The 26,663-nt window shown below is 42.0% G+C and overlaps 1 long non-coding RNA gene across 2 annotated transcripts in view; it reads left to right on the top strand.

Annotated features, from left to right (window-relative positions):
* The first annotated feature begins 23,851 nt into the window (after positions 1 to 23,851).
* LOC137166854 (uncharacterized) overlaps positions 23,852 to 26,663 on the top strand; it is a 31,174-nt gene continuing 28,362 nt past the window's right edge. The window contains exon 1 of one of the 2 annotated variants that reach the window (XR_010923844.1): positions 23,852 to 24,592. This is a non-coding gene — a long non-coding RNA (uncharacterized lncRNA). Of the gene's footprint in view, positions 24,593 to 24,983; positions 25,069 to 26,663 lie in introns of those variants that run through there. The other variant, XR_010923845.1, reaches the window with a different exon arrangement.

Genomic DNA, 26,663 nt, shown 5'->3' with positions numbered 1-26,663 from the left:
GTTTGGCATGAGTCTATGTGTCAGACAGATTTTTTTAAATAAAAATTGCATGAGAATTGGTGCAACTTGATATATAGGTGAAAGAACAGAAAGTTTAAAACACCGACTTCTGAAATTTAAGCAAGGCTTTTCAAAATATCCTGCATGGATTCAAAAGATATAGCACTTTCATGTGCTAAAAGGCTTTGTAAAACAGCAACCAGATACAAAAGCCGTAGGCATACATTAATTAGTGTGTCTAAAACATGGTGGAAAGCAACTTTTTAAACATCAAGCAGGGTGAAGTTTTTATTTTCAGATTTTTAAATGTAATTGTTATATAGTAATACATTTGATTATTTTTTTGGAGGGCTGATATTGTCATTGCTTGACCAAACTGTCTAGATTAAATTAAAGGCTATTTTTTTTAGTCTCTTGCCTATTGAAATAATGGTATATAATTTAAATGATTAATGTTAAACAGGCTAACATATGTTGACAGTTATATTGCTCTGGCTCTATGAATTATGTATCTAAAATAAAGTTCAGAGAAACAGCTTTGCTTTGTTGCATTGTGCCTATATTATTATCTCAATTTCACATTTTCGTTTGGTCGGCACCTGCTGGAAATTCTCTTGCTTTTTTGTCTGGGTGACTTTCTGCTATTTCCTTCCAGGTAGTCTCTTAATACATTTTATGTTTCTGCACCATCTTGTGGTAAATAGGGGGAACTTACACAGCCACTTTGCAAAGGGAGCAACAGTATTTCATCCCATTTCTGACACTGAGTGGTTTGTTCCACTGCCCCCAAGTATGTGTGCAGAGAGTCCCTTACATGTGCAGATCTTCCCTCTTCCATGGGGAAGGGAGCTGATCAATCTACCTCAATAGGGCTGTTCCCCTCATTTAGTTCTCAGAGTCCCGGCTATGGGTCTCAAGTCTGCTCTGGAACAGTAGCTGAAGACTGGTTAGGCCATGTATACATCATCTCACCTTGATGTCTCCGCCCTCAGAGGTCAGGCAGTAAATGTAATACAACCTGGTCTGTGTTGTCATTTCTGTGGTGTTCCTCCAAGGATTCTGGGGATAACCATGTCCAGGAGGAGTCTATGTAGCTGGGCTCCATGGCACTAACTTCCTGCGCATCATCTGGGATCTGCCCTGTTTGGGAACAGGCCCTGTGACTCGTCCATGGGGGAACTCCTGCTAATCCAATGAAATGATGCTTATGGAGATTTCCTCTCCCCCCAGAAGCTCTTCTTGTGCTTTTTTCTACATGGGAAGGGAATGATCCAGCCCACAGTATTTTTTTTGACCAAATAGCATTTGCTGTACTATTATTTTATTTTCAACTGTATTTTCCTTCACTAAAGATGTATTTTGCATGTATATTAGAGCTCCTTGCTTGGCTCATTTTAGAATGATCAAATGTCCTTTTAGATGTGACACCAAGTACCACCAACTGCAAATGCAGCCCCAAACTACTCTCCCTCCCATGCTTGCTGCAAAGTGGGGCATGCTGGGGGCAAGGGAGCTAAGTGCTATAGCTATTTTGGGCTGTCGAGCAACCTGAAAGGGAGGCTGCTGTAAGTTAGAGCAGCCTCTGGGGCTGCAGGCAGAATTCAAGCCTTCCAGGCAGCTCCTGCTTTGCTGCCTCTCTTGGGAGACGCAACATAGGACTGAGCCCATTGAAGTTAGTAGAACAGCCAAGCGACCAAGAAATTCAGGATCAGGTCCCTAGTCTCTGAAACTTTCAGATTTCCATGCACAACACTGTTGGTGTTTGGGGTTTCAACACTGCAGAGTAAAATTTAAATTTAACAAAACATTTCCCCTTTCAATTTTTAAAAAGAATTGTAGGGCCTAGATGTCCCGATTAATCTGAAGTGGGTCAGTTTTCAGGGCCAGTCCTAAATTCCTGTGCCAGCTTGCTCAAACAAGGCTTATTTCCAGTTTCAGCTGAGCCATGGAACACAGGGTATGTCTCCACTGCAATCCAAGGTGATTGCAGCTTTACCCATGTTAGCATGGCTAAAAATAGCAGTAGATGTGGCGGCATGGGCTTCAGCGCATGCTAGCAATGTGACTAGATACCCAGGGTCCCCGGCATGCTTACGTAGTCCATTCTGAAGCCTGCACCACCACATCTACACTGCTATTTTTAACTGTGCTAGTGCAGGTATGTCTGCCTGATTAGTCCATTAGCCCCTGCCACTTACATCTCAGCAGTACTGAGAATGCGGCCCTGTTCCTTGCCTGATGCATAACAGTCTCCTAAGGCTTCCAAGCCTGGACCAGTGACCCTCCTACCTCATCTTCTACACCCAGCAACCTTTCCACCTGTCTCTTCCCCATTTCCTCAGCCCTCAGTACCCTGACTCCACCCTCTGCCTCTTCCAGCCCCTCACACCCACTTCCTGAATATTATAGAGTGTGTGGGGTGGGAGCAATGACTCTTGTATCTGCTCCCACTGGTGGTGGCAGGCACAATAACCTGTGAATTCAGTGTTACTCGGTCTGATAATTGTATCACGAGCAGTGCCAGAATAAAGAATTTTGGGGCTCCGTGCACTATGGAATTGGGGCCCACCCCTACCTTCGCTCAGATTTGGCCCTGCCACCCACTCGTCATGACAGAAGCGTGGCTAGGCCAAACACACTCCACCTCATGCACAGATCCCCAAATGCCCCTACCATTCCACATATACCCCAATAACCCTGCATCAGCTCTCACTTATCCTGACAGTCCCCACACACATCCCAGCAGCCCTGAAACATCTCCTACTCACCGCAGCCACCAACAACTCAGCTTTCCTAGTCACAGCCTCCATCATCTCCCAATCCCCCGCAACATCCCCCAGTCTCCCTCCAGCCACCTACAACTCACTCCCCCTCCCCGCACAGCCCTCCCTATTCGCTGACACCGCCCGTCTCAGTGCTCTGCTCCTGTTCTCCGCTCCTGCTCCTCCCTCTCCTGGCTGCCCAGTGGCTCCATCTACTCCCATCACCTGCCCTGCACTCACACGGCGCATGTCAAATTCAAGTGAGTGGCATTGCCAGGTTGCAACAGCACTGCATTCACTCAAATTTGGCCAGCCACCCCTCCATCGTGATGGGCAAGAAGTGGCCAGGCCAAACCTCAATGGTGCTGCAACCCCACGCGCCAGGTCACAAGCACCATTCAGGTTTGGCCTGTCACAACACCACCCATCCATATTAGGTGGTCAGCCTCCACCCCGTGGGGCCAGATGCAAGTGCACCAAGTGCAATTGATTAATCCAGGTCTGATTGCGAGTCTCAAGATATTAGATGTTTGTCTTAAAGCCCCAGATCTTGGATTCATGTGATTAGGTAAGAATCTCATCTTTCATTGTGAAAAGGTACATCTCTGGCCCTCAGGGTAGTGGAGAAAAGCTTGAAAATGTCATCCTAATGGCTCAGAAATGAGAAGACAAATAAAATGAGCTCAAAATGTATTATTTAAGAAAACTATCATGATTCTTTGAGGCCTGCCCCTATGATTTTTGAATGCTTGGGACTGGCAGTACTATAATTCAGCCTGTCTACTACCTAACACCTTCTCTATTTCTCTATTGCCTCTCATCCAGTCCTGCTTGCCACCAAGGATGCCACACACCCAATTTGCCACTCACCCATCCAGACCAGTGGCCACCTATTCATTCTGCATGCCAGTTATTTAGTCTTTCTCCCAATTCGTTAGTTATCCATCCACTCTTCTTCTTACTCTGCTTCATCCACACTTATTCCCTTCTGGGCTGCTTTGCCACTCATTAAGCCCTTCTGCCTGTCTGCCACCCATCCTCCCTACCTGCTTCTATCCAGACTTGCATCCACCCCCATTTACTACCTTACCATTGTGAATACTATCTATCATTTAAATGCATAACACCAAACAGATTAATGAATGTTGACTGTCACTTTGATATATGATTTATTTCAGAATATATATGAAAATAAAGTTCAGACCAACAGCTTTGCTTAGTGACATCGTGTGTCTGCGCCTATACATATAAATAATCAATAAGTTATTCATATTTGCTCTTGATGGAAATTCTAATTGGTTTTTGTCCTTGAGATATTATACTAATTTCTTCTGGGCTGTTGAACATTTTTATGTTCTTGTGGTAAATACAATGAACTGCCTGTCCTACTACCTACAGTCTTCCTCCCACACACTTGTCCTGCACCAACAATCATTCCCTCTTGCCCTCCGTAACCCCAGAGTCCCAAATCCTTCTCCATGTAACTCCCAGAACCCACTAAAATACTCCACCCACTTGTTTAGTGTCATCTCTCTCCATAACCCCCATTTCCTGGCTTCCTGACAGATGTTTCTGTTTTTAATTTTTTAACATCTGTTCAGTCACCAGGAAAACTTTTCTATTAAGATAGAATAGCTTCCACCCCACCCATTCTTGAACAAAATACTCAATCTGTATTTAAACTAGTTGACAGGGGGCAAAATTTTCTAAAGAGCTTAGGTGACTTAGGAGTCTAAGTCCCATTGGGTTTCAATGAGGTGTAGACTCATAATTCACCTACACACTTTTTTGAAAATTTTATCTAGTGGCCTTTGAATAGTAAAGTCACAATGCTGGATGATATCATTACTGAAATAGTGGGGTTTTTTTATCTTGAACTCAAAGCATCGACTCTAAAAGATTGCATTGACACTGAAAGACCTGCTTTCATTTAAATGGAGAATTAGCATCATAACAAGTTTTGAAATGTAGTTTAGGTACACAGTAACTATTTTTAAATTTAAAATATTTTTCTGTTTAAAAATATTTGTTTTCAGCATCTACAGACACTAGTTATTTTTTCCCTAGGAATTTTATTTTTATTTTTCAAATGAAATCTTTTCAGTTGAATGTGGCTAAAAAATGAATGTGGCATAAATCCTGAATCAGAACATTTATAACTAAACACACACACACACACACACACACACACACACAAACAAAAAATATCCCTCTCCCCCCCAAAAAACCATCATGCTCAAACCATTTTGGATTATAAAAAATTGGACAAGAAAACCTCAGCTCACTCACGCTGAATTTTAGTACACGTCATTGCTTGCATGTAACACAAAAATGCCTTAATCTGGCTCTGTAAACAAGGGGATTGTTGGCTAGTGTTACTCAGCTAATCTCAATTTCTGTAGCCTGATATTTATTGGAATTATTATTTTTTATGCAGATTTAACCATAAATTCCTTTACTAAATCCAGAGGCCTAATGGTATTTATACAATTGTTCTAAGCAAGCCTCAAAAGCCTAAATATAAGCAATTTACTAGATCTAAACAGTAACAAAACATTTATAAACATTTGATCAAGATATTTACAAACAGGCTAAACCCAGGGGTACTTAGACCCATATTGGACAGCTCCAACTTGGTCAGACAGGTATTAGTAGTGAATTATTTTTTATTGGAATTATTATTATTTATGCAGAACTCTTTTGCCAATATATGCTTCATCAACACTAGGAGGGTTTGCTGGTATAGCTGTGCCAGTATAGCTGTATAGGCAAACCCTTTTTAGTGTAGGTAAGGCCTAAGGTAGGCAGGTCACACATCATCTAAGGCTTCATAGATCCAACCCAATACTTTAAGTTGCAGGTCACCATGATATCCAGATGACCCATCACTGATGATGTGAAAGAGAAGATGCCCAGAAAGTTACTGGTATAAATCTCATTCAAAATTTGACGGATTATAACATAATGAGTTTTTCATATTTTATACCATGTCTGTGCAAAGGGCAAAGAAAGCTTTATTTACTTTCACCACAGGATTTTCAATATTCTAATTGGCAGGACAGTTCCGGTGGACAGCAACCTGGTGAATGTGGCTTGTTTGCATTGTGTAACAGAGACAAGGGTTTCTCACTGTGGGGAATTTTCAATTTTTGCGTGTGTGTGAAAGCTAGAATTCAGACTAAATTGATTGTCATTGCAGTAGAGTCTTCTCTGCTCGAGTTTCAGTCGATGTTGGTCCGGATCCAAGTTCTACCATAGAGTTCCACTGTGACCATGAGCAAATCACTCAGGCCCAAATCAATGGGAATTAGGTGCCTAAATACATGTGAGGATCTGGGCTTCAGTTTCTCTGTTCCTCATCTGTAAAATGGGGATAACAGCACTTCCCTACCTCATACAGCTGTTGTGAGGATAAATCCATTAATGATTATGAGGCTCTCAGATATAATGGTAATAAGGTCTATATAACTATGATATATCTTTGTATAGAGTAGCATTGGGAAATTGCTCACATGGTCTCATGTGTGGAATTCTACAGGGTTTCATTCTGGCACAATTTGGACCAAAATGTTTGCTCAAGCTATAATAGTGTTCTGGTAGAAAGAAAAGTGTTCCAAGACAGAGATATTTTGGGATCGGGTTGCATAACATAGATAGTTTTCATGATAGCATAAAGAATCATTAAGAGCATAATAGCATAAAGAGTTATAGAAAATGGCTCCTAAATTCTCAACAGACTGAAAAAGCCAGAAGTTCCTCAGAGTACCTCATATCGTAGCAGTTATGTATCCCTGGAAAATGTTGTTTGTTAATGAGACAAAATATGCAAAAGTTAAAGGAAATAATAATTATTCTGTTTGTGTTTAGAAGATTAATAGACCTGAGTAAATAATTCATAACAAATAATATATTTGATGAATGAAACCTTTTTTTTCTATTTGCAAATTATCTGCAAGCATATTTGGATATTTTCCTATTTATTTCTTATCCTAAAATATTTGGGGCTAGAGCCACAAAGGGATCTTAGACTCAGCATTTCAACACCTACCTTTTAGGTGACCTGTCACTTAGAGGAATCCAGCGCCCTGAGTTAGGCACCCAGACTCCCTATACGATGCCTGAGGAGAGTTAGGCACCTAAGAATAGGATTCGCAAAGGCCAGCAAGCTGAATTGAGAGCTGCCTAAGATAGCCAATAGGAAATGCTAAGGAGACTAAACCCTGTCCCTCAGAGACAGTTAGGCCCCCCCATGGGAGGCACTGTCTCTCTGTGGGATATATATGACTGTGAACCCTCTCCTGGAATTAGGTACCAAAACCAGGTCGGTTCTTTCTCATAAAAAACCAAGGAGGAACAAGGACTGCGGTCTTCCACATCTCAGGTGAGTGTCCTAACCACTAGGCTATAGAGTCATTCTCAGTCTTTCAGTAACCCATGTCCATTAAATATATCATAAAAGGCAGAAAAGCTTCAACAGGAGAAATTGAAAGAGTCCTGCCCCAAAATATCCAATAGGCCAGTGGTTGTGATATATACTGGGAAATGGGAGAGCTGAGTTCAAATCTTTGCAGCCTAGCAGATGGAGCAGGGATTGAAATCTAAGTCTCCTACATTCTGGGTGAGTTGTCTAGTCACTGGGACACAAGTTATTGGTCGGGGGCATCTCCTACGGCTGTGGTTTTTGTGAGGCCTGATCTTGTAGACATTCTCAGAATGTGCCTACCAGATTGGGCCTTGCAGGTGAGATAAGTGAGGGAACATCTAATCTGTGAATCCCTCCAGAGTTTAGGAGTCAGCTAAACTCCGGGCATCAGGATTTAGGTGGTTTTGCATGTGCCTATTGGCTGAAATTTAGGTGCCTAGGGGACTATACCAGCAGAAATGTATGTGCCTATGGACTTTAGGCACCTACAGAGTTAGGCAGCAGCTCAGAGGAAGCTTTGAGGATCTAAATTTTGGACTTAGGTGCCTAAAATAACAGTTAGGTGTCTGAATCCCATTGTGGATGTAGCCCTTGCTAAATAATTACTTAGAATAATTCTAGTGTGAAGCTCATTCCTATTAAGCCTTAAAAAAATAAAATTCAATTTGTGTGATTGGTCATTTAAGTCACATTGCATGTTTCTGTTCCCTGATATGATAAAATAACTTCGAGAGCCTCAATTTAGAAAAGCAGCTGAACACATATTTAGATATCGCTATTGAACAAAGCACTTAAGCACATGCTTAAAGTTGTGATCAATGTGACTTAAGCATGTGCTTAAACTTAAAAATACATGCTTTGAGGGATAATGATAGACTGCTGAGTCAGGGCCACAATCAAATTTCTAGTACTATGTTCACAGAAAGTGAATTTAAAATTTGCTTTCCATGAATATCCTCCAATATTTGTTTAAAATTTGCAATTTCAGTCAAGATTCATGCTAATAAACTAATTTCTTGAATATTCATAGCAAGTAAGCACAAGGCACACAAGCTCTACAACCCTTGTTTGGCTTTGTATACATTGTTAGTTTCAATTTGAGGCAACTACAATGTGTTAATAAAGGTCAAAAGGCATTTAGAAAGAAATTCACAATAAATTAAAAAAGGAGGCAAGAATGAATATGTGTCTAGGTGACATGAGAGCCCTCAGGATTCAATACAGAAGGGAGAAACTTCACCTGCATTCAATGGACATTGGGACTAGCTGACTGGGGAGGATACCTCAAAAGACCCGTTTGTATTGTCTTGATCCTGGGGCTGGTTTTGCATCTCCCCTATCCTCAGCATAGTTTTAGTCCCCAAAGAGCTATTATGGTAGTGGTATACTTGGTATACTTCTTTGGATGGAAATCCCTACAAGTGTGATAGCCTCCTGGGGACCATTGCAAGCCAGTACATAGGCCGTAGAGTTACCCGCCAAGGCCTGACCACTTTTTGGCTGGGCCACACCTGAGTGGCAGTGCAACCCTGCATTCCAGGTCGCCACACCACTCATTCAAATTTGGGGGGTGGTGGTATAGGGGCTCATGGGCCAGAGTGGTCAGGCTGCTGGGGTGGGGGAAGACTGAGAGGGAAAGAGGGGAGTCAGTTGACTGGGAGGGGGGGCAAGTCTATCCCCTCCACACTTTAAATGGCACTCCACAGCCCTTGAGCCAGCATAGTTTAGAGCTCCTGACATCAGTTGAAGGGCCAGAATCCCTGGCCCAGAGTCTGTGGAGTGAGTGAAAGAAGAAAATAAAAAAAATTCTAGTGGAGAAAATAGGATAATTGCTTTTCCTTCTCAGCACCTATGTTTCTTTGAATATTTGCTAGAATTCCTTACATAAGGAGGGGAAGAAAGGCTGAATTATGAAATCCGGATGATCTCAGAGGGTGACTAAGCTGCAAAGTTAAGAAATCCGAAAACTACTGAAGGCATTGCAGAGCCAGAATACATTGTGTAACTTCACTGAGAAAGCCTGTTTCTGTGCTCTTCCTGGCGAGGCAGGACTTTGCTCCAGGGTCCTTTCTCATTCTCACTGCATCTAAGAGCTGACTCCTTCATTCTCTCTCACTGCTGCTTCTTTCCTTTTTTTTTTAATCTGTCAGCTCTGGTCTCTTCCCCACAGACCCTCTTTCAATATTTGGCCCCTTTTCCACTCAGTTTGCTGCAGGAATCTTTTTGTGTTTCCTAGGCTGCATGTCGATGTGGATGTGCACAGTCTATGGTCTTTCTGCCTGTCATTCTATGTCCTTCCCCAACAAGCAGTAAAGGGAGACCAGATTTGTCATCAGAATTCAACTGGAAAGATGTTCAGATTTCAAAATATCTGTTGCGAAATAGTTTTAAATGGTTTTGGGGAAGGTATTTTTCTATCCCCTCCTTTCATCTGGTTCACCAGAAAGCACTCATATCATTCTTCCTATTTCTCTGTATCAAGACATACAGGAGAAGGGGAAGATTTATAATGGTCCATATGCTGTTACAGCCAAATAAATAGCATATTCTAGGAAGGCAGCATTTTTAGGAAAAAAGTAGCTTTATATAAGGTTTGCAGTCACTTTTTAAAAGGTAATTGCCATAGGCATCCTAATGCAACCTGAGGTAACTGCTAGGCAATAATTTACTTCATCTTGTTGGATTCAGCTAGTAAGACAATTCATCTAGACTTTTTTTTAGTGAGAAAAGGGTTTCAGATATGTATAAGCTATGTTTTAATAATTGTGATTTTTAATAAAAAGACCAATGGACTGTTGCCCTTGCTACTGATTTCTAACTCCCTAAAAAGAAAACTTAACAAGAGTGATATAGAACTCATTTCTGCTCCAGAGCACCACTGAAGCAAGTGTGAAGAGCTGATGCCCCAGCACTCAGCACTCACTGTTTGCTCAGCAGAGAGACTTCAGCATAGCGTGCAGAAATATACAGAGTTCTCAGCAATGTAAGCAAACCTTTCCGCCCACACTGAAACCAAAATGGTTGAGGAGGAACAGAAGTGGGTGTTATAGGATTAAATGACTTTGTGCTAGAGCCTGGTGCTGAGACAAGGGGGAAGACACAGGACAGTCAAGGTCATAGCTGTATAGGGCAATCTAGTGAATTCAAATTGTGGGTGTAGCAGGTATTTTTAGCATTTTCATATACTCCTACTGCCAATGTGTTTCAGAGCTAAAGGAAAGTAAAAAGGAGGGGCAGTTACAGGAGACATTGACAGAATACTTCAGAGATTGCTACTATGATGAATCTGCAAAGCAGGGGATTGCAACTTCTTCAACTGCCTCCTCACTGTACAATCCCTTTCTCCTGACTATGCAGGAACTATGTTTCCCATCACCACTTCCTCCTTTCACTTCTTCTACCCCCTTCCTTGGACAGGTAAGCGGAAAGGCCTGACTCCTGGACCAGGAAGTGGCCAGGTTGTGTCTGGCAGCGGTGGAGCTCCATGGCAGCAGGGAGCTGGAGAGTTGCCCCAGGAACTGTGAACAGAGCCACATGTGGAACAGGCTGTGACTGACAGACATCACAACTGGGTGCAGCTTTGTGGGCTTATGAGGGATCAACAGTGGCTGGGCGGGGAACCAGTGCAAAGGGGACCCAGTGAGAGATGGTGCCTGAGCCTGGCTTTGAAACCCACAAATGCTTATTAGCCTGAGAAGAGACTGGACTGGAGAGGGCACCCCAGGCACTAGGTCTGAATGGCCCTGACTCTCCGTTGGACTGCCAGTGACCCAAACAGGAACTGCTCCTGTTCACTTTGAACTGTAACTGTTTAGGTCTCTGCATCTAGTGTATTTGCAACCTTTGCTGCAAGCCCTAGTATAGACCTTTCCCTGAGTCATGTGTCGGTGTTTATTTGTAGGGCTAATGCCTACAAAACCTCATTGCTGAAGAACCTACAGTGCTTGAGAGCCTTGGAGACTAAGATGAAATACATTTGGCACGCTTCTGGCACTCTAGGAGTTTGACATACAGAGTAACCTAAATAATTACACCAGGATACATTCTATCTCACAATCTGCTGCTATCTTTTGGGCACAATCTCTGTGATCCACTTAAGTATTTAGGCTCCTAAACCATAGACATAGATGCCTAAGTCCTAGTTTTATGCACCTAATTCTCAGTTTGGACTCCACAAAACTTACACTGAACACTGTAGGCACCTGAACTCACACAGCGTCTAACTTTTTCAGGGTAAAAGTTCCGAATGTGCCTATGTTTCTGCTTCTGGGCATGTGGATTTCTGCTTCCCTCTAGGCATCTGGACGCCTATCTTCTGCATAGAGCCAAGGGCGATCCACAAACCAGGGGAAGACAGACATTTGGCTGCTTAAGTCACGTGTGGAGCCTGATCTGGTAGGTGTGCTCAAAGGCAGCTTACTGGATCATGTCCCACTCAAACCAGGGGGGAATGGGGCTGGAAGAGGAGGAAGTGGTGTCGTTGCCCACCTTAGAATTTTTAGCCCAGTGGTTAGAGCACATCTCCTGGGACGTGGGAGACAGGTTCAATTCCCACCTCTGTGCTAGAGGGGGAGAAAGACTTTGAACAGCTGGTGTCCCACATCTCAGGAGAGTTCAGTCAGATAAATAATCTAATTGAATAAGTGTGGATATGGTGAATGTCCAAAATGATTTGGGCAGCAGTGACCCACGTTAAGTCATGTACTGATCCTAGCAGTGATATTTAGAGATGACCCTGCTTTAATTCGTGTCCCCCTCACCCCCCTGAAACCAAGAAATAAACATTATTGAGCAGACGGAAACCCTTGTATCAGATCTTGATACCCTCATTCACCCTACTCCAGCACTTTACTCCAGTTAGTCCTGTTGACTTCAATAAGACCATCAGTATAGGATGGTACCAGTGGTGCTGAAACAATTTTTATAGTGGGGGTGCTGAAGGTGGAAACCATGTATTTGGGTTGTTATTACTGTTTCAAGCCAGGAGGTGCAGGATCACCCCTAGCATCCCTATTGCCAGTACCTATGCATGGTACTAGTCAACGTGTGAGAGAGTATCAGAACCTAGGGCTTTGTGAATATTACATGCCATAACTTTATTAGTGAGTGACATTCATAAATTCCATCCAATGCAACAGTATAACAACTTAAGAGCAGTTTCTGCTGAGGTAAGATGTTCTCTAAAATCAGAGTTAAAAAGGATATCTTACTCTGACAGGTGAATGATTAATATATGGGCAGGATTACCTGCCATCAGTTAACCTTGCACACTATAGAGATCTGAAAAAGAAGAATGTTTTCCAGCAGGGTGGCAAAAATGCTATTCAGAAAGAATTTAGCTGAGCAGGTTTGCAAATGGTGCTCTGCTGAGACTGATAATTGTTGTTTTTGTTGGCTCGCTGGGGACACTTAAAAATCATTTGCACACTGAAGACCAGAACTAACATACTTCCTAATTGAAACTTTTTGTTTAAAAGGACCATCATGGCTAACATAGTATTAAATACTATATTTTGACACCTGTGTGACTAAATCTGAAAAAAAGTCTTGCCCACATATTGTCTTAGTCCAATTATACATTGTTGCTAATTATACTCACTGATGGAAGGGGGGATATGATTTGATATAATTACATTGTCTGAACATTGGAACAGCAATCATTTTTGTTACTAAGCCTTTCAAGAAATGCTCAAAAGGAAAAATCCTCAGTAGTCTTGTGAAGAGACATATAGTGTTTTACACAGGCACTGTTCTTGTACACCTCATGATTGACACACAGAGTGAGCCAAATAGTTACACAGCCAAACAGTTCTCTGCTGTTGTGGGTATTGACTCATCCTTCAAGTATAGCCTGGAATTATTGCAATTTCTATGCCTAAATTAATCATTGAGGTGAAAAAATGGCCAGCTACGCTATAACATATGGAGTTGTTACTAGTTCTCTTATCTTTGAAATTGCTATTGATATTTTTGGAAAAAGATCCACACAAATGCATTTAAATAATAAAACCTAACATTCAAAGATCTATAAAACATGCAGATATATTTTAAAAATGCAGAGAGGCTGATTTGTGGAAAGATCAGCCACCAAGCAGCCCACATTCTTTCATTCATTAAGGATAAAATTCTCAGGCAGAGTGGATCTGAACTCTGCTATACGACTCTCCTGATATGCAGTCTCTCAGGTGCATCACAGAGAATTCTGTGGGTTTAGGAAAAAACAGATTATTAGAGACAAGTTCCATTAAATGGATGAAAAAGGAGAATTCTGCCTCAAATGATAATGTAGATCCTGCTGATGAGCTGCTATGCTGGTAGTTTGTTGTAATGATCTGGAATACAAATTAACCCAAATTCTAAGATCAGCTGTAAAAAGTAAATGAAAATTCATAAATTGTCACAATAACCTGTTATATAAAATTGTTTAAGAAAAGATGTAAGAAGGAGACAGACTGAATTAATTTAAACAGAAAGGGTTTGATAGGACTGAACTAGACTATTCAAGCACTGTATTCAGATGTGGACAAGTTGGAGAGAGTCCAGCGGAGGGCAATACAAATGATTAGGGGGCTGGAGCACAAGACTTATGAGGAGAGGCTGAGGGAACTAGGCTTGTTTAGTCTGCAGAAGAGAAGAATGAGGAGGATTTGATAACAGCCTTTAACTACCTGAAAGGGGGTTCCAGGGAGGACGGAGCTAGGCTGTTCTCAGTGGTGGCAGATGACAGAACAAGGAGCAACAGTCTCAAATTGCAGTGGGGTCGATCTAGATTGGACATTAGGAAAAAGTTTTTCACTAGGAGGGTGGTGAAGCACTGGAATGGGTTACCTAGAGAGGTTGTGGAAGCTCCATCTTTAGAGGTTTTTAAGCTGTGGCTTGACAAAACCCTCGCTGGGATTATTTAGCTGAGGTTAGTCCTGCTTTGAGCACGAGGTTAGACTAGATGAGCTCCTGAGGTCCCTTCCAACTCTATGATTCTATTACGGCCAGTAAACAAAAGCAGTAGAGAGCCTGCAATCAACAAACCAATACGGGTGTGTCAGAAGTTAGGCCTATTGATGGACAATAAAAAGACAATGGACTCTTTTGCCCAATGTTCCCTTTTGGAATTCTTAAAAAGAAAAAAAAAATCTTTTGGCAAAAATGAGTAGAAGAAGCAGCTGTCTGCCAACAACCACAGTGGTGATTGACTGAAAGATGAGAGAAGGGGAAGAGCAAGCTTCACCATCCTGGAAACCACCCCCATTATTTCCTGGAAACTTGGTCTACCTTCATCCTAGTTCTGAAAGATGTCCTGACCAGACTGGGCCAGAGAGAGAGAGTCAGATGACACCACCACCTCCATTGGCTTTGACTAAATCCTGAATACCACCTGGGATGTGAGACTTTGTCATATCCCCGCCCTCCCCATATGTGTTCTTTTCCTTCCCTCACCTTATTTCTTGTCTTTCCTATCCTTCTCCTTTTTTCCTGTCCTGTCTAATAAGAGTCTGGCTTAGTCAGCCAAGACTGTATATTATGCAACTCTGCTGTAAGCCTGTGACAGAAAAAGGCAGCTAAATGCAGTGCCCTAAAGAATCCAATGCTAAATTTACCAGGTTTCAGAGTGGCTGATAAGACCATGTGCTGTGCCTGTGTTTTCCAGCAGCGAGGTTGTGAGAGTCGACATCAGAAACAGAAGCTGCATTTTCAATCATTGCTGTTCTATTCTCTTCCCCTTTCATGTCTGATCGACTTGTTTTGTTATTTAGGAAATGGGTTTGGACTTTAACAGCAACAGTAACAACAATTGCTCCAGCCTGCCTTAACTAACTTCTTCTCTTTTCCCCAAAAAGGATAGTTATTACCCACTAAGTGATTATCAAACATGGGCTTATTTCCTTCTAAAGACTGTCTACAGCTGGAGAGAAAGGGAACAAGGAATGCTGTTAAAATGAAAACTTTTTTTAATATTTTTCATTTCAAATGTTTTACTTGTTTTCCCCTCTTTATCTGCAGCAATAATCAAAGGTTAAAAGGATTTTTAATGGTGTGTTTGTCACCAGTAGGCTGAGGCCTCTGTATACCAAACCCTGAACCTTGATTAAACTGTTAAGTGTCAGTCAGTTACTGGATTATGTTAACACCTTTGACTCTTTGGGCCCATATATTCCATCTAAACTAATATAACTTAGCCTTCTAGTAGCTTCTGTTATTGCAGGGGAGAGGTTTTCAATGAATTATTTTTCATTTTTTTATAAGGAGAAGACCTAAAATACTGGTAAGTGACCAAATGTTCTGAACAAATGTTCTAAATGAAGTTAGCCATAGAAAAATGAAAAGATCCCAATTAATGTGATAAACATTTTAGCAGCATATTGTCCATCCCAGAGTCAGAAAGAAAAGATGATTTGGACTGAGACGGAGACTTCATTATTGAATGAACCTTGAGTACTAAAACATCTATGAAATGCTTACAATATAGATTGCCGAAGAACAACACATTCTAGTGGCAGATCCTTTGGACAATTTACACCGGCTGAGGAGCTGCCTCTAAGTATTTGAGGTGTTAAGAAATGAATCACATGAGGCTGTTCCATTTGCATGCAGGGATCCAGTGTACTCCTTTCCAGGAATCAAGCTTACCAGGCATCTTCTGTTTATGAGACATTGGGCATGAGGAACTACTATATATTTTCTAACTTACTAGAATAGCTTTTTAAACTCAATTTAAGTTTCTGATACACAGTCTTCTGTGTTCTTTGAGTCTTTAAGTCTTCATGTGCCATACATGAGTAAAACCATTACATATCTGAGAAGGGGAAGGATATGAAATAGAGAAGTCTCTGCTGATATCTTCAGGGAAAAAATAATTGTGTCTATGACAAACTAGCAGTGCTTACAGTTAATAGACTGGTAGATATTAATACAGTGAAGTGATAGTGTGAAGAAGATAAAATTAGTGATCAGATACAGTGTGGGATCCTAATTTCATGCACTTACTTTATTATTTTGAAAGCATCTAAAATGGTGCTTATTGATAGTGCAAATGGAAAGATATGGTTCTTGCTCTGAAATCCTGACAATCTCACTATTCATGATGCAACATATGGTGGTAATTAAAAACTAAGTAGGGAATGGAGTCAAGGCCGTTTTAAGACCTTCGTAGGCCCTAGGCACACTTGCCTTTGTAGGCCCCCCGACCGACATAACTAATTTCATTTTTAGCTATTAATTTAAGCACATTAATTGCGAGGTTTTGTGGCCCCTAGTTATGCCACTCTGAGCAAAATGTCAAATAAAAATAGTTGAAAATTGAAACCTGCATTTAGTGCATTCCCTTTTGCTAATATTGTAACCATATTCCTTAGAAGCTTAGAAAATTTTAAATCTTGTCACAGAATTAAATTTACGATGGCTATATGTAATAATATAATAGTAATTTGTACCTTAGATAAATATATTTAAATTAAGAAGATATGAATTTTGAAGGTATATGCAGATTCAATATTTATTTATTTTATAGGTATATAATCACCTCTTTGAATCACCTCTTTTGGGTCTCTATTACTACAATACAGGTCCTTATACTGTGCCCGTCACTGTAGTATATGATCACAATCCACTAACGCTTTAATCCATGTGATGAACATCTGAAGTTTGTTAGTATATGTACATGCTTTACAGATCCCTTTAAATCTGGAGGATTTAGAACCTTTGACTGCTGGATTTAAAAATACTAATTTCTGGACATATATTTTCCATGGGAAAGAAAAGATTTTCTTTATTCAAAACTAATACTGCTTATAGTCAGCTATGCAAGATATTGTCACATGGTTTATTAGCTGATATCTTGTGCCATCTGGTGGCTGATTCTATGTACTTCAGACAAAGATATTAATTTTCCAAGTTGACCATTTTGTTTTATTGTGCACATTACACAATAAAACAGAACTAGCAAATCAATATGTACAATAAGCAAGGAAGAGAGATCTTAATGTACTCAATATAGGCCTGATCCTGAAAGGTACTGAGAGTGTGGCTATTGAAGTGCTCTGTGCAATTAATGATTGGGCTCTTTGCCCTTAAATATTTTTTTATTTTGATGCCTATGACTTACATAGGAAATAAGTGAACTATTTCTGCAGAAATGCTATATTAACACTAAAGGACCATTTCACAGATCTGTAGATTGTAAGGCGAGAAGGGACTATTGTGACTATCGAGTCTGACCTGTATAACACAGGTTATGACACTTCCCTGAATTAATTCCTGTTTGAACTAGAGCATAGCGTTAACAAAAATAATTCAGTCTTGATTTAAACATGTCCAGTCACAGAGAATCCACCATAACCCTTAGTGAATTGTGCCAGTGGTTAATTAGCCTCCCTTTGTCAGGAAGGGAAAACTTGTTTGTACTAGCATACTTATATTAATTACTTTCATTCTACTCTTTCTTATTTCAAGAAGTATTTGTGGTCGATTATTTCTGAATATCCACAAGTGTAAATTTGACTATTGGTATAAAGAAAAATACACTAGTTTAAGAAATAGGTTGTAAAGGTGTTGTTCTGATGGAGTCAAGTGATATTATTGTCTGAAAGAATGATCATCACCCTATTTGGTAGTTTTCATCTTATGTTGTTCCTCTTTTGAACTCTATCCTTCACACATCCTAACTCACTCTGAATCTGGGTATACACATCCTCCTCTCATATTTTTCCCCTTGGGGTTTAGTCAGCATATTCTGCTAGATTAGTTTCCAAACAAATCTGTTGTTTTAGCTGTCTTAGTTTATTTTATATCATTCAACTGAAGGGACATAACATTTTAATTTACATCTCATCCAGTTATCCTGACATTGGACCAAAACCTACATATGCACAACATTAGGGGTAATGTTAAGTACTGGGGTAACTTTGTTGCTTTCTGTGCAATTACAGGAGGAAAGACTCTGGCTCTTGGTGTTCAGGCAACAGTCTAGTGACTGTTAAAAAAGAAATATACAAAATGAGCCAAGGTGATCTTTTCTATAGCATCAATTAATTCAAAATTTAGACTAGATTTGTAACCTATGCCATTCACTAGATTTATACCTGTGTAGAATTTGCTTCTTTCATCCTAGTAGCAACCTCCTCACTGCTCTTCCTTGTTATATCATAGCTTTACTATTACAACTATTCCTTCTCCAAGGTGCAGCAAAGCAATTCTGTCGCTTGCAGCAAGTGCACTATGTGGCAGCATATTTTCTTGTTGAAATGAACCTGTGTTAGCTTCTGGAGCCAGACTCTGGGTTGTGGCTGAGGAGCAGTGGGTGTATTTGAGGAGACAGTGGAGGTGGGTGCTAAGGTGGTTTAAGGTCTGTGCATTCCCCTGGTTCGGGGGCTGTTCAAGAATCTTCAGACTATTCTAATTTATATTGGCTGCCAACAGCCTCAGTGGCTGATTCCACACCGGCGTGCAAGGGAAACCCAGCCACTGTCACTGTTTCCTTGCAACCGCCTCCATGATGGTCTGAGGAAGGACAGGGTGGCAGAGGAGCTGCTACACTTCTTCTCCATCATCTGATAGGCCCCCTAACCTGGGAGAATCCTGCTATGCCTGCTAAAACAACTGTAAGGCTTTGTATCTCTCTGTTGGTACAAAGCAGCCCAAATGGGCTGGAGAATCAGACTTGTTATAGTCACCATGCTTTCTTGGCACTGACTGCCAACAGAGCAACAGGTGGATTATAAACTTGCTTGACATATAGAAACCTTTAATACAGTGAGTCCCATGGAAATCCCTGCATTTTACTACCTGCAAATATCTCCCTTAATGCTCATATTTACGTCAGTTTTCATTTAAAAAAATGATTTCATATACATAATACATTGCAGAATTAATACATGGTTATTATTTACTGAATGCTGTTGGTGCTTGGCATTATGGAAATACAAAGGAAGAAACTTAGGGCCTGATACTTCTCTTTGTTTTTTGATGTAACACCCATCTTTACACTGTAAGGCCTGGATCCACAGAGGGACTTAGGCCTTACAATACCGAGCTGTAAACCTTGAGCTTTGCCAAAAATCAGTGGGATCCAAAAAGTCTGGGTTAGGTGCCTCGCCTACCTATGGAATGCATGGGGAGAGATTGGTGCCTAAGAATGGGATCCACAAAAGCCAGCAGGCCAGGCAGGGAGCTAATGGGAGATGCCAACAAGAGGGGTGCACCATAAATCCCACCCATCTCAGGGAGTTAGGGATTGAACTCCTGACTGGAGGGAGACACCTATCTCTACTTGTGATCCACAGCAGGGAACCCCTCTCTTGCAATCAGCCAGTTTAGAGGCTTCAGCTGCTGTTGCAAGATATGGCAGAAAAGAAGATGGTGTCTCCCTTACATCTTTTAGCCTAGTGGTTAGCGCACTCGGCCAGGATGTAGGAGACCCAGATTCAATTCCATCTTCTGCCTGAGGGGAGAAAGGATTTGAACAAGTGTGTCCCACAACTCCTAGAAGGGTGCTCTAACCATTGAGCTACAGGATATTCTGATATGGAACACCCCTCCCCCGCTGCAATCTCTCCTGTTGAAGCTGTTTTGATAAATACTTAAAGAGAATGGTGTTTTCCCCACCTACCTTTTCACCTGGTTTGAAGATTGTGCTGGGGTTTATGCACCTGGACACCTAGAGGTGTCTGGAGGCAGAAACTTAGGCAACCAGGAACTTTTTCAGCCAAAATTTAGGCTTCAAGTGAATTTAGGCACCTACAGGGTTAGGTGGCAGCCAAGTGGGAGTTTTATGAATCACTGTGGCACCTAAATCAGTATCCTTTGTGGATCAGGGCCTAAGGCCTCTAAGGTTAGAGACCACGTTGTATTTTTTGTTAGCACAATGGGCCCTAATCCTGATTGGGCCTCTTGGTGCTACCAGAATACTAATAATATAATTGATGCCATTGAGTTTCTCCTTATTCAAGTAAAATCAGAGGAGAATCAGGCTCTTACAATGGAAAGTCCAATTTCTGCCTAGTCCTTATAGAGATGTATAAAGGGTGTGGAAGGTGAGGAGGACCAGAGAAAAGGTGCAGCAGTGGGTTGGCCTTGTAAAAGGGTATAGCAGCAGGGATGCACGGTGGGTGCTGGGGTGATCTGGAAGGCAGAAAGCATCCCAATGTTCCCTGTGGCATGAGGAAGTTCCACACCTGCCACAACTATAAGCTGATCTAAAAAGGGACAATCAAGCCCACAGTCAGACACAGACTGTCTATTAATATTATTCATCATTTGTGACTACAATTCAGACATGCATAATACACCTGATGGAAGTGCATCGGTGTAAGTTTCTTTGGGGCAATCATCAAGAAAGGCTTCAGAGATGAAGGGAAGCACTGAAATATGTATTTGATTGAAAATAGAGAGGTGATTTGGTGAATGAAGAGAAAGAAGAAGCACCGAGCATAATGAGCGACTTGGAAGAGGCAGAGAGTGAGAAAGATGCAGCGGATGTTTTTAAGACGAGGCTTGGATGGTGTATTGCATAAATAGCTCCTCACCATGCAAACTTTCAGATGGCTGCACTGAGCAAAACGGGTGCAGTTTTCTAGTAATAATCATACATCTTTCTGAAAAGGAAGTGAAACAATATATCTAGCTATTTAGGCTTTACTAGCCTGTCAGTAATGGTTTATGGCAGGAAGGTAGTCCAGTTACTGCCTTCTAGCTATTCATGGAATACAATCTTCTCAAGTGGTTCCGTATCTTGTTTTGGGGCAGCCCATCCCTTCCACACCTTTTGTGATGAATCAGGGGAATCAGAGGCTGTGCTATCTTGACACTATCTTTGCCTCCTGTCCATTCTCTCTGCACCTTGTCTTTTTCTGTCTCTGTTCAATGTGTCATCTGTGTTCCTATCTAGAGGCAGGACCACATACAAAGATTTCTGAGTCTGCTACTGGCTTTGAGGAACCAGAGCTGTCTCCGTAAGCTCAGGTACTAGAGGCTCATGGTTTTAGATCCAGAGGTCCCAGCTTCAATCCTTGTGGTTCTGTTTTGCTCTTTCCCTTGGTTTTTCTTCCTACTTTTCTAGTGGTTGTCTCTTTCTCCACTCACCAGAAGGCTACAGACTGCCATAACTGTGGAGCTAGACTTTATCTGCTCTCAATGTTACTGGAGCAAAAAAGATAAACCGGGGCTGGGCCTACTGCTTCCAAAATTATACCATGGCTAGCTGCGTTAGACATATCCTGGGGTGTAGGGAAGGCAGGTGGGTGACTTTCAAGAGGCCAGCAACTATAATCTCTACAATCAATCACAGGAACACTTTTGCACGTGGGGACCAGGTGGATCTGGAGTCAGGTAGCTTTCACAACTCTATTGCTGTTCTTCTCTGTCCTGTGCCTCCTCCCAGGGAATTGCCAGATGTCCCACAAGTTTTGAACATGCTTTAAAATGATATTATTCTATCACTGGAGAGAACTTGACAGAATTGAGACCAGTTCTAACCTCACTTTATTATATAGAGTAACTCAGAGAAATATCTCTACAGTGATTTAAATTATTGTATTTTTCAGCAGCTCACTATGAACTTAATTATTAAAAATAAACAAGATCTCATATGTCACTAAGTTCCTCTAAAGAACAGGATAATTTGGTCAACAATTGCTATCTAAATAGGCTTGCGGGAAAGTCAAATCACATGCAGCAGTTGTAGCGGGTAGGAGGGAATTAATAAGGAGATCACGTGGTTTGTACATCCATTCCAGGACAAAATCATAGATTTGAGCAAAACCAGATTTGTTTACCCAGAGGGTGCAGATTTATCTGACCCCGGAGTGAATGTCTTTCATGCAAATTTACTGAAACCCTGAGGCAAACTAATCAGACAGCTGCTTGTGTGTCTTAAATCAACTACTGATTTCAGATTTAGCATTAACTATCTGACTGCTGTTATATACTATGTGACTGCTGTCATATGTTGTCTAATAGTATATGACAGCAGTCAGATAGTTAATACTAAATCTGATGCTGTCCCTTCTACCAGCAGGTACATAAAAATGATGATGGTTGCTTTCTTTGGCAACCACAGACCAGCTTCCCAAACCAGGGGAGATATCACCAGTTGTGTCATCAGGATATTTAGCTGGAGTGTCCGGGGTCGAAGGTGTGTGGTTCTGCATCACTTGGTGTGAAAGAAAATAATTCAGGAGCGGCCCAAACATCCCAGTGTGAATTCCATCTTCTCATTTCCATGACTGTTGTCAACTCCACTATCCTTCTTGTTTCCCAGGTCTAGATTGCGGTGTTTTCTTGAGCTCCTCTTTATCCTTCTGCCCCCACAGTGATGCTGTAATTGGTAGCTGCCAATTTTTCCTCTACATCACCTCCAAAATCATTCATCCCTCTCTTTTTCCACAAGAAACCTTCATCCAGCACCTAACTATTTTCTCACCTTAGCTACCGCAGCCTTTTCCTTTCTAGCCTCCTAGACTCTCACCTCATGCTTCTTTAGTATTTCCAGAACACTTCAGGAAAAATCACCTACCAGGCCTGCCACTCTGACTGTACCCAGTCCTTTTCAATCCATCCACTGACCTCCCTCACAAGGCCAATATTAGCATTTAATGCCAGGTCTGCAAGATTTTCTGAAACCAACCCCCTGCACTCCCTGTCAAAAAATACACTCACTCTTCTCCTGTATTCCCAAAATATAATGTAACTTGCTCTTCTCCACCATGAATGCCATCTCTCACGTCACAGTCTCCATTATTAATAAATAAAGAGGGTAACCGTGTTTCCGTGAACACTGTGAATATCCCTATTTTCAGAGCCTTTGTCTCTGTCAGTTTTACAAAAAACTCAATGTTTTCAAACCCCAGCAGACTGCCTGCCTGCAATGATCTCTGTCCAGCCTACCAGGTGAAATTGACAGTAAACTGGATGAGCACATATGAATCTTGGGAACCACTGCAGGTTTGTTTCACGTTTCTTCATCCCTACATGGAGCATCTTAGTGAGCATTCCCCCCCTGGAGCCAAGTCTGTCCCAGACATAGAATTAGTTTTATATGAGCTCTGAGGATCCCTGGTTGTGTTTGTTTCAGGCATATCAGAAGCTAGAGCAGTGCTCTGTTTCTTCTCCCTTTCATAGCATATGCTATCTATGCTGGAGATTGAGGATTTTATGCTGTAGTAATCCTGCTGGCTAGAGGTTGTTCTGGCTGCTCAGCAGAGGAGCTGCTTCAGCCACAGACATAAGAATTGGTGGGGAGCCTACAGCAGCCCTAATGCCAACAGATACATTTTGTACAAAATGTGTAAACTTCCTTGATAGTGACAAACTGCATTATCATGGGTTTTAATCCAGAAAAAAATCCTGATGTGTTTATTCAATCACAGTATTCAGGGTCCAGTTATACAGCCCCTTCTCAGATGAAACTCTTGTAGTCAGCCAAGGGAGTCTTACTAATGGAAGGACTGCAGGATCAGTCTTAATGATATGGGAACACTGGCTGTGGCAGGGTGCATTTGCCCTACTCAAACTCCAGAAAGTGGGGGTTTAATCTGATTGCATCTCCCATCAGGATTAACAAAGTAGGGGTGTGGACTAACGACCCAATCAGGCATGCTGAAGGAAACAACAAAAAAAAAAAACCGCTATAAAAACAGCTGTGTGAGGCAGGAGGCTGGTGCCTGAGAAAGCTTTGTTGTTAGAGGAATGGATCATAGCCTGAACAGGGGGCTTTGCTGTTTGAATATCAGTTTATGTGAAACCCTTTATTTCCTGTGCTACAGTTTGTGTACTCTAGGGCTCAAGAAAAAAAACTCTGGACAAAACAACATGTAGCAAGAGACTTTTCTGTTATTGCCCTACTGGTTCACTTCACCAGCTTAAAAGGATTTTAGTTGCTTGAAAAGCAGTCTTGATCAACCTATGAAACTTACTGCTGCAGGATATTAATGAGGAAAAGATCATAGTAGGATTCAGCTATGGATTAGATCCTTTCATGAATCAAACAAATATAGGGTTACATTAGTTAGGACAAAAAGCTATAAGAAATATTCATTGACTGTCATGCTTCAGAACACAAGCCAGCCACTAATGGCCAGACTTTCAAAAGAGCTCAGCACCCACCCTGTTGTGTTCTTTTGAAAATCTCATCCCTACTGTGGTGCTGCTGATTGTGGGTGCTGAGCTTTCTTGAAAATTGAAGCATTGTGAAGGCGGGTAAAAACCCCACACTGTTAAAGGACGATATGGACCCAGGTAGCCTGCCCTCTCCAGACCCGCAGAGCATGCACCAGCTGGAAAGGAAGCTTAAAAGGGAACAACCCAGCTCAATGAGGGGAAGGAAGACAGACCTATCCTGAGGGTTCCTGGACAAGGATGCTGAAGAAGCCTCCCATGGGGGAGTAGGACTGCCTACTGAGTCTTGTGAAGGCTGAAGGTTTAGTTTTCTTCTTTTATTACTTTATATTGGACTTGGAGCTGTGGGGAGAGATAGACGATAGGAAGTGACCCAAGGAGGGTAACTCTGAGGGTACTCCATGATGCTGGCTCTGCCCTGCCAGACCTGAGGGCCAGAATCCCTGGATTGTTCGGTTCCCTGCCCTGCCTTTAGGCTGGGGCCCCCTAGACTATTTAGCACTCTGCCCTGTCTGAGAGATGGAGCCTATTGACTACTTCTCTGTTCTGCCCCGCCTGAGGGCCAGACCGCCATAGACTGACTCCTGAGTGTTTAATTTCCCTATCACTCAGCTGAGCTCACAGTGACATAGTGAAGAGGATTGGCCTCCCACTGACCTAGAGGAGGAGGGACCACCACTAGCTCACTACAAGGAGATTTTAAATTTCTCTCTGCATTGGGTATTGGCTACTGTCAGGTCTTGGAAACTGGACTAGATGGTCTTTTTGGCTGAACTGGTAAGTCAATTCATTGCTTGCGTTTAAAGGAAACAAGCCCCAAATTCCTTTTTTCTTAGTGGGTAGGTTATTAATTTTTTGATTAATATGGACTGTTCCATCACAGTTTGCTCTTAACTTGACATATTTGGTGAGCGGTTGTGGGGGGAAAGAGATTGTTCATTCATGCTGCTGATGCCAAGCACGGTCAGCTGAATTCTTCTATTAGCTTCCCTCCCTGGTGACGAGCAACAATCTGGATTGACTGGCTTTTTTGTTCTGTTTGAGCATGAAGTGCCCCCCCCCCCCCCCCAAATGAGCAATTTGTATCTTTCTGTTATTGGTAAAGTTGTATTCCCTTCAATCCTGGGTTATCCCAGGTGAGAGTCTCCAGTTCTAAAGAAAGGGAGCTGGCAACCTGCAAACAGAGAGAGACACTGCTCATTATTCACGTTAAAGGAGAAGAGAATGTGGTTCTAACAACCATATCGAAAGAAAATCTGCGATCTCCCCACTCATGCCATAAGTAGAATGTTCTCAGGTTTTATACTGAGGCAAGAAACGTAGAAGATTAGGGTTTGAAGGGACCTCAAGAGGTCATCTAGTCTTAACCCCCTGCTCAAAGCAGGACCAACCCTAACTAAATCATCCCAGCCAGGGCTTTGTCAAGATGGGCTTTAAAAACCTCTAAGGATGGAGATTCCACCACCTCCCTAGGTAACCATTTCCAGTGCTTCACTACTCTCCTAGTGAAAAAGTTTTTCCTAATATCAAACCTAGACCTCCCCCACTGCAATTTGAGACCATTGCCCACCACTGAGAACAGCCTAGCTCCATCCTTCCTGGAATCCCCTTTCAGGTAGTTAAAGGCTGCTATCAAATCACCCCTCATTCTTCTCTTTTGCAGACTAAACAAGCCTAGTTCCCTCAGTCGCTCCTCAAAAGTCCTGTGCTCCTGACCCCTAATCATTTTTGTTGCCCTCTGCTTGACTATCTCCAACTTGTCCACGTCCTCCCTGTAGTGGGGACTCCAAAGCTGGACACAATACTCCAGATGTGGCCTTACCAGTGCTGAATAGAGGGGAATAATCACTTCTCTTGATATGCTTCTCCTAATGCAGCCCAATATTCTGTTAGCCGTCTTGGCAACAAGGGCACACTCTTGACTCATATCCGGCTTCTTGTCTGCTGTAACCCCCACATCCTTTTCTGCAGAATTGCTGCCTACTGCAGTCTATAGCAGTGCATGGGAGTCTTCTGTGCAAAGTGCAGGACTCTGCACTTGACCTTGTTGAACCTCATCAGATTTCTTTTGGCCCAATCCTCCAATTTATCTAGGCCACTCTGTATCCTATTCCTACCTTCCAATGTATCTACCACTCCCCACAGCTTAGTATCATCTGCAAACTTGCTGAGGGTGCAATCCACCCCATCCTCCAGATCATTAATGAAGATGTTGAACAAAACTGGCCCGAGGACCGACCCCTGGACCACTCCACTTGATACTGGCTGCCAGCTAGACATCAAGCCATTGATCGCTACCTGTTGAGCCCGATGATCCAGCTAGTTTTCTATCCATGAAGAAACTATAGTCCCTTGATCTTCCTGCTTTTTCC

Source organism: Emydura macquarii, unplaced genomic scaffold (genome assembly GCF_026122565.2).
Source record: "Emydura macquarii macquarii isolate MOO-44397 ecotype Brisbane River unplaced genomic scaffold, CSIRO-AGI_Emac_v2 contig_2897, whole genome shotgun sequence".
Taxonomy (NCBI): Eukaryota; Metazoa; Chordata; order Testudines; family Chelidae; genus Emydura; species Emydura macquarii.
This window is presented reverse-complemented; position numbering and strand designations above follow the sequence as displayed.